At 37.4% G+C, this 15,614-nt stretch overlaps 1 pseudogene; it reads left to right on the top strand.

The window, feature by feature from the left end:
* Positions 1-990: 990 nt before the first annotated feature.
* Positions 991-14,285, top strand: LOC128947958 (kinetochore protein NDC80 homolog; annotated as a pseudogene).
* The last annotated feature ends 1,329 nt before the right edge of the window (positions 14,286-15,614 follow it).

Raw genomic sequence — 15,614 nt, 5'->3', positions numbered from 1 at the left:
CATCTAAGGGATCAGAAGGGGGAGGCGGAGGAAGATGGTCTAAGATGGTCTCCGTTCTGGTAGCCCAGTTTCTTCTTTTTCTTTTTCTCTGGATATTTTATATAATTTTATTTCCTCTTCCTGTTTGTCCCTTTCTAACCAACATTTAGCATATCTAATCTCTTCGTCACAAGGTTCTATTCTGGTATTGACATATCTAATTAATGCTATACATAGCCATCTTTCTTTTGTCCCATACCAGGGCCAATAAATAGGTCCTTCAGCAATACTCTCTTTAGGCCATATTTCTGTACAGTATCTTATCATTTTTCTCTTATCTAGATACTTCATTCCCTCATTAGTATCCCAATTTATTAAAAGTTCACCTAAAGGACTACTAGGAGGTATTTTCTTAAAAACATCCTTCCCTTTTCTCTTCATGCTGGCACTTTTCCCAGCACACTGTCCCATCTTTAACTAGCAATTGGTATCCAAATATAATTTTTTTTTTCCAATAAGGGATATGTATTAGTTACAAATGAGGAAGTTGCAGAGGAATGGGCGGGCTCAGAACAAGAAGCTCAGGAGCTGATGTACAGCAGACGTGCTGTAAGCAGTACTTGTGTACTCGTGGTAGTGTGGCCTTTTTCCCAGTGGACTGAAATGAAAAATTTCTCAAGCTCTTTTGCTTTTGGGACCCGTAGGTCTGAAATGACCAAATATAAAGAAAGACAAAACAGTAGGTTTGGAGGAAACAGTAACACTTTTTATCAATAAAATGGTTGATTTAAAGGGCTGTGGCTGCTCTTATATATTTGTGGAGTCAAACATAATTTTTTTTCTTTCTTCTTTTTTTTGGGTTTTTTTTTTTTTTTGTCCAATGTACAGGTCTACTTGTTTATTCTGAGCCTTTGGAAAATCATTGTGGCATTTAGAAAAGAAAATACCCTTAGGTCCTGGATTTTCTGATACTGCTGGAATACTGAGGGATTGTGGTTTACAGCAGTCACAATGAGGTGAAGCTCGAGTATTGCTGGAAGCAGCAGTTGACAATCTAAGATGGCACTGAGAGTGCAGGACACCAACAAGACGGATCTTCAGACACCTCAGCTGTAAGTCTGGCTGGTCATGTTGCTAAAAATAAGTATATAAAACTAATTCTGAAGAGATTTATCATAGTGTGTTTGAGTGTGAGTAGCAACTGAGGGGAAAAAAAACAAGACAGTGAGAAGAAGGCTCCCTACAGCCAAGGGTGTTTGCACATGTGCTCCAGTTTTGCAAAAATACTTCCTTTCTGTGTACTTGTGTCATGTTTCAAATTGTAACACTTTGTTACATGTTTCTGAGGAGATAGCTGGATGCATCAGTTAACCTTTCTAAGATGTTGGGGGATGAAGGCGCTTAGGAATATATGACTGTTTGTATCACTCTTGTATGAGCTATGTATGGTCTATGCTGGGGTCTATTCCTATGTCTATTCCTTTTAAATATTCCTTAAATATTTTAGATTCTATTTACAGTCTTGTACTATAAGAGCTACTTACTATAGCTCTTGTATGAATTGGTAGTAGTAGTCACTTGAATCTTTTTCTGCTCCTCAGGAAGGACAGAAGCACCTTTGAGAAGCTGAGCATGAGCAAACCTACATCTGTAGCTTCAGAAGGAAAAGCCAGCTGTTTGGGGAACAGGTATGGATAGCTTTTGTTGTCTGCACTGTACATTAAAACAAAAATGGTCCTCTAATTTTGGTATTTTTCTTTCTTGACAGATTTTCACTATAGGGAATGATGGATCTGAGGCAAGCAGACCTTCAGGTCTGCCTTCCTCCAGTCCTTGGTCGCTAAACAATAATGCTCTGGAGCAGGAATTGCTTTGGGAGCTTTTTTTTTTTTCTTTTGGGAATGATGTGCACTGCAGACCTTAAGAGTATCTCAATACATTTTCTTGTTTAAGGAAGAAAGACATCTGAAGTATACTCTGCATTAGTTTCCTCTCTCTAAGATACAAACTTTCCAAAACTCTATAATCTTTCTACTTAGCTCATGACTTTCTGTGTTATGGGTATCTTCTTGATAGTACCCCATTGTTGCAGGGGTTATTCCTTTTAAATATTCCTTAAATATTTTTAGAGTTTATTTACAGTCACCAGCATTATTTTTTTTCATCTTTGGGGTATCTTTCTGCTCTCTAAAAGTTTATTTATTTCAATAAAATGAAGAAAGTATTCATCTAGGATGCAGTAATCTTTGTTGTACTTATGGCATTGTGACTTCCAGGTTGATGATGTTTTTCCAATGACCTTAAACAAAGAGAAAACTTCAAGTATCACTTTGTATAACAAATGGAAAGAAAACATAAAGCTAGCAGTTGTGCCTTAAACATGAAGAGAGTTCTTCTTTCTATGTATTGTCACAAGACCTGTATTTATTGTCTGTTCCTAGCGCGAGTGGGGCTGGAGGGTCAAGCAGCAGCCTGTACGGTGTGTTTGGGACAAAAAAGATAAAGGATCCCAGGCCCCTTCATGACAAGACATTCATCCAACAATGTATCCAAAAGCTTTATGAGGTAACATATGAACTTGTTCTGCATGTATGTTATGAGGTGTAAAATGTGCTAGGCAAAGTGGTTATTTCCCTTGGTTTCAACTATAAATTTTATTTAGTGACTGGTATTCCGTGTTTCTTTTGCACAGTTCCTTGTTGAGAATGCTTATGCCCACGATGTTTCCGTGAAATCACTACAATCTCCATCAGTTAAGGACTTTTTAAAGATCTTCACCTTTATCTACAAATTCCTCTGCCCTTCTTATGAACTGCCTGACTCAAAATTTGAAGAGGAAATTCCCAAAATTTTCAAAGCCCTTGGGTAAGATGATTATTGTTAGTCTCCTGGGCTGAATAGATATGCCATGGCTAGAAATTTAAAAGCAAAGAATTCTGCATTGATAGTTGGGGGGAATGGATAGGTTTATTCATTCAGATGAGACTCTAAAAGTACAATGTTGTGATTGTTTTGTTTCACTTTTGTTTAACTCTAGGTTTACTCTCTGATTTTCAGCATCTGCTATACATTTTATATTTGAATTTACAGAACTATAAGCTCTGGGAATCTTGCTTTGTCATGTAAAATTTAATTGATTATTTGTATAGAACTTTGGAGGACAAGGCACAATTTTCTTTTACAGGCCTTTCTGTTCATTTTGTTAGAATCTAAGAACTAAAATTTCCAGAATTTTGGATCAAGACAATTTAATTTTAGTTTAAACAAATTTAATTTAGTTTAAAATATATTTTCCTGCAATTTTTCTCATTCTGCCTTCAAAGCAGAATGTGGAAATAACAAAATTACTGTTGAGGGGAGAAAAACACTAAGTAGCTGAGTGGTTTATTGCTGAATTTGTTCAGTGTTTGAAATCATTAATGCCCCAACATTGTCTTGGAAAGAAAATCCTCTGCCTCTTGATAACAGTGAATTTTCAGTCTCATTTAAAAAAAAAAAAAGGGACTGTATACCCATGATGGTGTCAGAGTGCCAGGGCTCCTTAAATGTAGGTGCAAATCTTTTTTGCACACTTCTCAGCATTTTAATAAAGTTTTGTTTTAATCTATAACATTTGAAACTGCTGATATAGCTTAAAATGTTGAAAAGGATTCCACTCTGCTGCATCAGGGGTGTAATTCTGGATAAAATGACTAATTCTGACAAGTCACTTGAAGTTTTGGGAGCTCAAGGAGCATCTGGATGACACTCTGGATCATATGGTTTAGTTGTAGGCAGTCCTATGAGGAGCAGGGAGTTGGATTTGTAGATCCTTACAGGTCCCTTTCAGGCCATGTTATTCTATGAGTTGCAAAATGAGAAACCCATGATAATTGAATAGAATCGTACTGTAAGAACTCAACTAATTTCCTTTGAAGTACAGTAGAATTGAGTTTGCTCTTCCTTCTGTGCTTTCATCTACATAGAAAAACATGCTGCTTTGTTTTCAAAATGTGCTCGTTTGTTTTCATCACTGTCTGCCACAGCTATTAAAAGTGTATCTTCTTTGGCCGTACAGGTACCCCTTTGCTCTGTCAAAAAACTCCATGTACGCTGTGGGAGCACCACGAACCTGGCCTCAGATTGTGGCAGCTTTGATTTGGTTAATTGATTGTGTCAAGGTAATGTTTGTCTTAAGATAAATATTTTCACTTTCCAGGCTGGAATGTTAGTTTCAATACAGATTCAGTACATATTTTCTACAAATCTTTGTTTAACATATATGTAAACATATATGTTCTTAGCTGTCATCTGGGAGCTGACCCTTGGCCTAATGTTTTGGTAACTTTTAAAGTGAGCTTTTCATGTTATATTATGATAGGGTTTTTTCTTTACATGTATGCACTGGATAAATTAATGTATAAAAGGAGGTGGCAAAATACTGATCTGTACATACAATAAATGTGAGAAGTTAATGAGTATAATCACTGAATGGAACGTGTATCTCCAGCGCAAATGTTGTGACATCTGCCATTCTCCCCTAAATTTGAAATCTAAGGATGGAATTTTCAATTGAAATTATTCAAATGTTCTGTGATTCTGATACAGAGTGGCAAGTTTTCGGTTTGAGTGGGGTGTTTTTTATTTAATTTTGGTTTTGTTTGGTTTGTTTGGGTTTTTTAGTAGTCCTAACAGTTGTTGCTGCCAACTCAGGACTGAGCAAAATTTGGCATCTGTGACAGAAGTTGACCACTGCTGAATTGAGTGCCCAGGAAAACCCTGTCCTTTTCTGCTCAAAAGACACGAGAGAATTTGGCAGTGTTGACTGTGTAGTTCATGCCTCTTTACCTGTGTGTTTAGTCAGCTCAACACAGGTTCATTCCAACCTGCCTGCTGAAATCCTAATCCAGTGTTACTCTGCTTCTTTTCACGAAAACCAGCATGGAAACTAATGGATGTCTTCATGTTTGCTCTTTGTTGTGTGCACCTCTGCTTTTCAGCTGTACAATGCGATCAGGGAAAATGCACCGTCGTTCGATGACACACAGAGCTGGGGAGGAGAGACAGATGATGGAATTGTACATAAAAAGGTACCATAAAAAGGAAATTAGTATGAGAATTGCTTAAATGGATTTTGCCATGTGCTGTAACAACACAATTTAATTACAGTTTAGATTGCTGGGTCATGTATTTATGGAATCTGTTCCCTTTTATATTCACAATGCTTTCTAGGAGGTAGAGTAGCATTGTATAAAAAACCTGATCAACTATTTCCTGAGCAGGTATGATGATCAGTCTATTGGTGTAGACTGGGTATTAAACAAAATATTCTCTTTATTTTATATTCACCTTATTCTTCAAGTATATACTGTTCTCCTTTGTAGAGAAAGGGCATCATTATGCTGTTTATTTTTTTAGAGTTTCCGATATATTTTCCTTTAGCTCTCAAGACTTCTGAGGTTAACTGCAGTGCAGTATAAAGACAGTGACTTATTTCTAAATATAGTGACTTGTGCCAATATCTACTCAGTTTACTATGTAAAAATTGGTTGTAAAGTTTTATTTCTGAGCCACAAAATAGGGTGGCAGTATAATTTGAGCTCTTAATCCAACAGCTTGCTTTCTTTTTAATTTATCATGGATTATTAGAACTACTCAGATTTAACTCAGTGTTAAATCACAGCAGGTGTTTGGAGAGGGTTGCATTATAAGCTAAAACATTTGATTAGAAATTGCAAAAATAAAGTAAAATCATAATTTTGGACTAAGGTTACAACATGATGGTTGGCAACTAACAATGCTTTTAAACGAAATACGTTCTTCTACATTGGCACTTCTGCATATATATATAGATACAAAATTCACAATACTGGTGTAATTGCTTCTGAAGCATCTGCGACTTAGTGTCCAGCAAATTCTTTTTGGGTAACCTTTCTTTAATTCTAGATAAGAGTGCTTTGAGACCTGCAGATCTGAATTTTAATGGTCATATTTATAGAAAAGGTCTGTTAAACAGACCTGCAGTTTCCATAAACTAGCCTGAGAGAATCATATGCATCAAGATGAAAAATTCTTAAATATTCTATCTACAATATTTGTTAAATATCTTTTTAAGAAATACAGGATTTCCAGACCTTTCTTAGTGTGAATTATAGTTGTCTCCTTCTGCCTGAATATATAATCTGTTGACATTCTATGTTCAAAGGGAGGAAAAAAAATTAATTTTACAAAAGTACAATCGAAGCATTAAGGATATTTTTGATGTCTGTTTAATTCCACTGATTGAGTAGCTTTAGACTATCCAGATATTTTACAGGTCTTGGAATTGTTGAAATGAAAGATTTTTAAATTGTTTTCAGCTTTTCATGGACTACTGTGTGAAGTGCTATGATCTTTCCATGAAAGGGAGAGATACCTTTGAAGAGTTGGATGCTGAAGTGCAGTCAAAATTAAGTAAGTTTTTAAATTCTAAGTATTCAATTGTGTTACTGGTTTCCTTTCTCCTAGCATCAGTTTGTTCAGTTTATGAGTGAAAGTGATCTAAGGGAGTCTGAAACACCTAAGTATGTTTCAGTTACTTCAACTTAATGCTCTCTTTTTTATGTGTATTTTGAGCAGTACAGATGGATAGGTCATGATCTGCTATCAGCTGTAGCTGTGTCACCTGATTTTTTAATGTCTTTGTCACAGAAAACCAGTATACAATTCTTCAGATGTGAACTCCATCTATGCAGATGGCTCTTGTTTCTGTCTGGAAAAGCTAACAATTAAAAAAAAGAAAAATATTTTCAGAGGATGCACAGCTGACAAGAAAGTTCAGCTTTTGAAAGATCTGAAAGCAGTGTGCAAGAGTTCCAAACTCTATTGTGAGGGTTCTGTATGTGATTCAGCATGCACCTGTGTTTGTCTTCAGGGAGGTAGAAAATTATTGGGTTTTTTTGACTCGCTCATTTCACCACCTGCAGAAATACAAACACAATGTGAGAAAAGGAAGAAAAACATGTCTTACTTCCTTTGCTCTCCTATGAAAAGCCAGACTAAGGGCCCTTTGTTTGCAAACTGGGGCCATCAATTGGAGAGGAAACAAGATACCACACTGTTACTGGATATTGGGAAAAAATAATCATCCCACTTTTTGGCAAAGCCAAATTAAGTTGGGGAAAAGATGCCTCAAGAAGCAAGGAAGTCTATGGATAAGAAAGAGGTTGTTAAGTAAGTTTGATTTGTTCTAGCTTCACAAGGTAGTCCTGACTTGTACACTCTCCTGAGGTGTGGGCTGCATGAGAGTTTGGAAACCCTTACCTCTTGGGAGTGACTTTGGCATGAGCACTCTTTCTGACATGAGGACTGAGAAACCCATTTCTCTTCTTGTTTCTTCTGGGGTTTTTGCCTGGTAACATTTTAATGAAAGGTTTTTCTGGTAAGTTTCTTGGTTGTTTTTAGTTATTTTTTAGTGAAAAATAATTATCTAGATAATGGGTATTTACTGTGCTGAAGCTCAAGTTCAGGTACTCAAAAGAGGTGGTGATATTGAGATAAATTTGTAACTCGAGTCTCTCTTCTGCTCTCCCACAGAGGATTTATTTAATGTAGATCCATTCCAGATGGAAAGTTTAGAAGCTGAGAACAAAAGACTTCAAGAAGAGATTGCAAGACTAGAAAAAGAAAAGGAAAGTGAGCAGGTTAGTAAATTGTGTCTGTTTTTATGGTGGAGTTGAATTTTATAATATCGACCATTTCTGAATGAAGATACTTATGATACATAACAAATGGAAAAATTTCAGTGCTTTGAGATTTTAATTAGGCCAGATTTTTACAGACTCTATACTATTAGAGAACAAGGCTTTTTTCTGTGGAATCTTCAGTAACTATTTGTTTGATAATGTGCAGGTATTTACAGGTAATAAGGTCTTATATTGACTGAAATATCAATAAAATACTTGAACCAAATTTTTTAATATAAATTTCAACATTATTTTTTTCAAGTGTGTTGGTATTCAAATATGAGGCATGGGATTCAGTGGTAACAAATATATTTTATGGAAAATACTTTGCTTGAAAAGCTGGATTCTGCTTTTAATACATCCTGAGTTTAAAAATGGGTTAGTGGCTGTGCAGGTGGCAAATTGAAATTCCTGCCAACTGTGCAAAATGTGCTGAGTTTATTCCTAGTTTTCCATGCCCCTGTTTCATCTGCCCTCCATGTATTATTAGAGTTAAGTTGTGGACTACCTGTAGTAAGAATTGTCTAAAGCACTGTCTGATGCAAATGAGAGACATAATGCTGAAATGCAAGAATCTTTTCAGCTTTCTTTGCTTTTATTTTAAAGGTGTCCTGACTGGACTTAGCTGTCACAGAGATAAAAAATTATTAAAGTTCTTTAGTTCTATATTTGTGCTATTGATGTTGATCAATTACTCTACTGTCTTATCTGGAAAGTGAAGTCATTATTTTATATTTATCTAAGAGTGGTTGTTCTTTTCACCCATTTCCTAGGATCGTATAGCAACGCTACGAAATGTGAAATCGTCCCTTGAAGCAGACGTCCAGAAATACCAGGCTTATTTCGCTAAAATGAAATCTCATATATCCATCCTTGATCAAAAACTGGAAAGTGTTAATGATGAAGTTGAGGCAGCAGGTAAGGAGGACTTGATGACAGTCAGGACAGTGAAGCTAAAAATAGTCTTCAAATAATTGTAGTTCTTAGCTTGAGAGCAGAGCAAGGTACCTGGAGTAGCATGATGCTACAAATAAACTTTCCAGAATGGATTGCTAATAAAAATTTTTTTTGTCTGATAGCTTTCTGTACACTGGAGTAATGAAATGGTAATTTTATGTAATAACTGTGTCATTTACTCATACAATACAGAGGTGAGGTTTATGTATATAGGCTGGTATTTTATGTCCATTTCACAAATGTTTTATGTACTTAGAGGCAGAAGTAGAAGCCACGAAGCGGGAGAATGCCCGGCTCCGGCACATCTTAGATAACCAGAAGTACTCAGCTGCAGACATTGAGAGAATAAATCACGAGAGAAATAAGCTGCAGCGAACCATTAACAAGCTGAATAAGGAGCTGCAAGAAGAACGAGAACTGATGTGGAATGAAGAGATAAAATATGCTAGGAACAAAGACGCGGTATGTGAAAACCCCACAACACTCAGAGGTGGCTGCCAGTTTTCATCATGCAAGCTTAAAATTGGATTCTTGATAATTTCTTTCCTAAATAATCGAACACCACCATACGTGTATCTAACCAGGCAAAACTGACAAGAATGGCCTCTGTTTACAGTATCTCTGAAAAATGTTGCCCTTTTTTCCCTTTTTCTGTTTTGCACTGAGTGGAAATGTACTTTTTTCCTGCATCGTAAGAGATGTGTCTAGAATATGAAGCATGGTAAGCTGTCACTGCTGTAGCATTTAGAGCTTTGATAACATTAGCATGCCATTGCTTTGATAACACAAGAAATTACAGGCTAATGTTAATATTTCAGAGCAAGGAAGTAAGGCAAAACTAGTGAATTTGAATCAATAGTTTTGCATGCATTTAGGGCCTGATTAGTTCTTTGTGTAGCAGTTGTAACATATTTCAAGGGCCAAGTTCAATCCCTTCAAACAGAGTGAAAAGATATAGTCCTGGAAGTGATGGGATTTAAAAGCTTCTGCTTTGCCAATTGGAGAACTAAAGAAAAAATTTCAAATATGTTTGGTAGGGTCACCCTTTATCAAGCACTTTTATCAACTTAAATCCTCAGGTGCAAGTATGAAGCATATAAAACTGGAAAAAAAAAACCCTGGGGTCTTTAATGTTTGCATTTAATAGCACTCATTAATTAGAAATTAAAGCATTTAATAAGCTTTGTTTAAAGGCATGCTCAAGTTAGTTTGTTGTTAGGATGTGTGGCTGTGTAGCATTTCCTGTCAAAACTAATGAGAGAAGGCATATTGACCTTATAACTGATCATTTGTTTAGTATTATTTTCCAGCACATTTTTAGTTCCCAATCAGCTAATTCTCAAAAACTTGAGGCAGGAAAAATTATGGCAGATGAATACGGAAAACCACAGGTGAAACCATTCAGTGTTCTCAGCCATAGACACTAAGAAACCTCAGTGTGCAAACTCTGAACGAATCATAAAACAGTACCTAATGCAGCAAACTGCTGTGCTGGCATTGCATGCAGCTCTTGAATACTGTGGGGTAGCAAGGAATTATGGCTACAGAGAGCAACTCAGGAACTTGTTTAAAGTACTATATGAATACTTCTTGCACATCTTTTCACTTGTATCTCTTCTATGATTTGTGCCCTTTTCTCCTCTGAGCAGATTGAAAAGCAACTGGCAGAGTATCATAAACTGGCTCGAAAGCTGAAATTAATTCCACTTTATGCTGAGAATTCCAAAGGCCACGACTTTACCATTCAGTTTAATCCTCATTCAGGACCAAATTGCCTACTCAAATACAAAACTCAGATCATGGTAAGTAGAATCAACACTGAAGGCTTTAGATACCACTCACAAAAAAAAAGTGTTTCTTTGGGAATGCTGGGAAGGTCTCTCAATCTCACAATGAAATGTCATTGAAAAGCTTGTGTGATGAGTCACCATAATGACATTACAGTATATGAAAGAGATTTGGTATTGGAGAATACAGTAGCCTAAAAAAAATAAAAGGGAAAGATGTACTGGGGTGCATCTTGGTTCAGATTAGCAAATTGCATTTGTTCAATCTTCTTGTATACGTATTACAGGCTCCCCTCATGGAGATCATCAACGAGACTGAGGAAGAAATTAGTAAAGCCACTCAACGGAAAAATTCTCTGGAAGACACTTTGGAACAGGTGAGTTAGTTAAAGAAGATTAACGCTAAGATACCAACCCTAAAACCTTATCTGCCTCTTTCATTCAACTTTTTGCATAGTTAAAGTGTGATGTGTTGGGTTGGTTTCTTGAATTACTTGGGGTTTTTCTGAGGACAAGTAGAGGGGGAGAAACTGTGAGAAAACTGCTTTTATTGTAATGGAACCTAAAAGTTTTTCTAAGAACTGAGGTCTTTGTTGGTTGAAATATCGTGTATTCCCTGAATTAAAGTTTATGTAGCTTACATATACTTGACCATAACCATTGGAAGTATTTGTTTCTAATAAGTTGCCCGTTCCAGTTGATTGTGTGGCTTACCATCACCGACAAATTGTCATCGGGAAGATTTTTAGTACTATTGGATTTGGGACAGATTGAAAGAAGGAGAATTTTATTTCCTCGTTCGTCTACCTGAGCATGGTGTTCTGCGGTATGGAATGTCCTCTTGGCCCGCTGGCCTCGCTATGCACCTTCCCAGTCTCTTGCCTGTCCCTGCCCTGCTCAGTGAGGGGCCCTGGGAAGCATAGAAAGCCTTGGACTGCTGTGCTAGCGCTATTCAGCAGTAGCCAAAACTTGGTGTGTTACCAACACTGTTTTAGCCCCTTATCCAAAACAAAGCATAACATAGGCTGCTATGAAGAAAGATAATGCCATCCCAGCCTAGCCTAGTTTAATGGTTTAACCTGTTTAACCAGGTGTGGTTTGTGATGGCATGGATTTATATGTTGGAATTCTTTTTGAACCATACTTCCTTGGTTATGTTTTCATCCTAGGTGAATGTAATGCTAGAGGACAAGAAACGCAGTGGGAAAATGCTGACAGAAGAAGCTGAAGAGCTGGATGATCTTTACCAGCAGAAGCTTAAGGTAGAACTTCTTACACCTTGATGACAACTTATCCTTAATGATAGCCTTATCCTTAATTTTTGTATTTATCGATAAATTTTTGGGTTGCATTTTTGTTTGGGCTTCTGCCTTTGCCTTCTTCCTTCCCTCTTAGAGGATTTTTTCATTCTTTTCAGAAAAGTGATTTGACTGCCACCTTAACTGAATCAATTTTCACTTTCTTGTAAGAGAATCTGGCATCCTACTGTAGCAGATCCTGTAAATCATAAATTCCTGCATCCAGTAATAAAAGCAGCAACAATCATCTGACCTCAGGATGTCTCCGGGCATGTGCTTGAAGGAAATTTTAGGATTAACAGAACCTGTCTTGTCTAATCGATTTGTATATAATAAATACATTTTTACAGTTTTTAGTAAACATGTTTAATCAGCTTCTGTAAAAACGAAGGAAATCATTGACCAAAAGCATGTGAAATTGTTTTAATGATCTCAAACTGTTACTTCCTTTAGCTTCCTTTGCCAGCACAGGAGCAGTCCCTATTCTTTTCCCCACTTGCAGTTCAGCAACAAAACATAACCCTCTCTGTTAACAACTGAGTGGCTATTTTGGTAGCTCCCAACTTCTCTGACAACACTGCTTCAGCGGGGCCGTGGTGCCCTGCAGAAAAATGTTCTTTGAACTACACCAATATTTACCATATATGCTCCTGTAAATCCAAACTCCTGTGCTATAGCCATGAAACAGGGCTATTTCACTGCTAATACCTGCTGAGGCCGGTGTATATATAGGTTTATAAAGGCAATTAATTTAGTTTCTATTTTTCAAAACCACATGACATTTACCTTTTGATCTGTGCTCTTGCATATACTTTTCTCTAAAGTTAAGTTCATAAAATCAACACTTGCCACCAGACGCTTAGTCATTTAATTCCTCTTCTAATATTTAAAATGCTGTTTGTAAGTCTTAAGTATTAAAATTATTTTTGAAGGATGATGTTTCAGTAATCTACCAAAATTGCACGTTGAGTTGACGTCAGAATTTTGTTTGGTTTTGTGGACTGTATAGCATCAACAGTGTCATTCTCCTAGAAACGATGATTATTTGGAATTATACTCTCTTTCAGACAAAAAAGAAAAGCTATTTTCTTACTCAGATGTGGTTGTATTTTTTTAACCTAGAAACAGTTGCTCATAATGTGCCATTTCTAAGCTATTTAGACTATCTAAACAACACTTTGTGAGCTTTAACTCGGAAGGGAAAGTAGCTGCAACACAGGCCTTTAAATGTGGTTAAAGGAATAAAGAGATGGTTAGGCTTATTCTGGGATGGGGATGATACAGAAACTTTAGGTTTGGGAGGGATATCCTTGGGGCTTTTTTCAGCTCTGAACTTGGGACTATTTGCGTGAATTTTGAATTCAAGTATTAGGATATAATCAGGTAACAGAAAGAAAAAAAGATCCGAATTATACTTGAGAGAGGCCATTTTTTTTTCTTCTCCTTCCTTATGACAACAGGAGATACAAGAAGAAGACAAGAAATATGCAAATGAACGGAAATTGTTTAAGAAGCATAAACAGTTACTTGAGAGTGGTGTCTATGATGGGCTCAGTGAAGCTACAACTGAATTGCATGATATCGAAAGAGAGTAAGGCTCCTAACTTCCATGTCTGCCTTGTTTATTTTGGTTTTTAAGGATAAAGATATTTTCTGGAATGTAACATACAGTTGTTTCATCAGGTATCCATCTCAGTGTGTTAATTTCACAAGTTAACAACTGAAAGATGTTTCTCCTCAACAGTATTTTGCTAAAATGTTTGTCTGCTGTATCAGAACTCCTGTTTTCCGCGTAAGCGTTTTTCTTTAAGTTGAGCATTAATATGTTGTAACTCGGTTCAAATTAATACTAATGGAAAAAAAAGTATGGCTAAACGTGATGATAAATCAGACTTGAAGTGATTGTTTTAAATGTCAGGAATTCTCCAATTATGGACATGACCTTCTGAGTATCTTTACCTTTTAGATATCAAATCGTTTTGCTAAGAACAACAGAAGAGAACAGAAAAATTGATGCTAACTTGAGTCGTCTTGTAGAAACAGTTGCTACTCATATAGAATCTATAGTGGTAAGCTAAAATTTGATATTCAGAATTAAATCTCTCTAGAGACATTTTGCAGTTAAACACTTGGAAATTAGAGCTTACTCTTTCTAAGGAAGGATCAGTTATTTAGCTGCTACTAAGTCTGCGGATTCTAGTTAAATTTTCTGACAAAACCTTTGGTGTAAATAATCAGAATTGGTTGTTAAGTGTCAGCAGTAACATCCTGTCAGGTTAAACCTGCTTCTGAGAGGTGTCTTTCAGGAAGGTGTTTAACTGAAATCAGTTAACCTGTGCAATGACTGCTTAAAATGCTTTAGCAGAATCAGTAAAATACAGGCCATGACAGAGCTAATAAAGCTCTCTGTACCTCTTTTCTAGAAATACCTTGAAGAACAGAATGCAAGAATAGAAAGAGACGATGAAGAATTCATGCCTGAAGGTCTATTGTCAAACCTGACCAGCATCCTAGACACTTATAAAAAGAAGGCTGAAAGTGTCTTATCACTAGAAAAATGAAGATAAGATTTTGGTCCCATTCAGTGCCATTTTTTGCCATTTTAGCCCCATTTTAGTGCATTTTTTTGCTATTTTAGGGTAATTTGGAGAAATTGGGAGAAATTTGAGCAATTTCCTGCTCCACAGGGTAACTGAGGGAGCGGGCCAGGGACAGGTACTGCAGCTGGTGCTGGGGGAAAAAACAGGGAAATTGGTTAAAAATGGGGAAAATTGGGAATTTTGGGAGAAAATTGGGGGAAAAACCAAAAAAAAAATGGGAGAAATTTGGTTAAAATTGTGAGAAATTGTGAGCAATTTGCTGCTCTGAGGGGTCCGAGAGACGCCAGAGCAGGGAGAGGGGCTGGAGATGGAGCTGGGAAAATGGGGAGAAAATGGTGAAAAAAGGGGGAAATTGGTTAAAAATGGGGAAAAGTGGGGAAAAATTGGGAAAAAAAATTGGGGAAAATTGGGAGAAATTGGGGAAAAAAAGAGAAGAAATTGGGGGAAATTTGCTGCTCTGAGGGGTCACCCTGGGAGCGGCCCAGGGAGAGGTGCTGCAGCTGGGGCTGGGAAAATGGGGAAAAAATTGGGAGAAATTGGGGGGAAAAGGGAAAAATTGGTAAAAATAGGAAAAAGTGAGAAAAAATGGAAAAAATTGTTAAAATTGGGAGAAATTGGGAGAAATTGGCTGCTCTGAGGGGTCCGAGAGACGCCAGGGCAGGGAGAGGGGCTGGGGATGGGGCTGGGAATTTGGGATTGGAATTTTGGGATCTGGGAATGGAATTTTGGGAATTCTGGGATCGGAATTTTGGATTCCCAAATTCCCACCCAAACTCCTCTCCAAAACTCCCCAAATCCATCCCTAGAATCCCCAAATCCCCCAAATCCACTTCCAAATTCCCAAAATTCCAATCCCAGTCTCCTCAAATCCCTTCCCAATCCCCTTCAAACCCCTTCCCAACATTCCCAAAATTCCCATAGCCCTGATCCTACAAACCCCATAGCCCTGATATCCCACAACCCCGAGCCCTGCGGGAGCTGCAGCTCCTCACGGTGCTGGGCCAGGGCCTCGTGGAACAGACCTGGGATGGGAATGATCCCATAAACCCTGACTGTATAAATCCCATAACCCTGATCCCAGCAAAAATCCAATTTCCCATTTCCATTCCCATTCCCAGCTTCCCATTCCCAGTTTCCCCAGCTCCATTCCCAATTTCCCAGTTTGAATTCCCACTTTTCCCAGTCCCAGTCCCAGTTTCCCAGTTGGGAATTCCCATTTTTCCCTGGAATTCTCTCTCACCATGAGCAGCCAGGATCTCTCCAGCCCCATTCCCAGTTCCACTCCCAGTG

The sequence above is a fragment of the Melozone crissalis genome, unplaced genomic scaffold (genome assembly GCF_028551555.1).
Source record: "Melozone crissalis strain CALT ecotype California unplaced genomic scaffold, PUWL_Pcris_2 ptg000111l_1, whole genome shotgun sequence".
NCBI lineage: Eukaryota > Metazoa > Chordata > Aves > Passeriformes > Passerellidae > Melozone > Melozone crissalis.
This window is presented reverse-complemented; position numbering and strand designations above follow the sequence as displayed.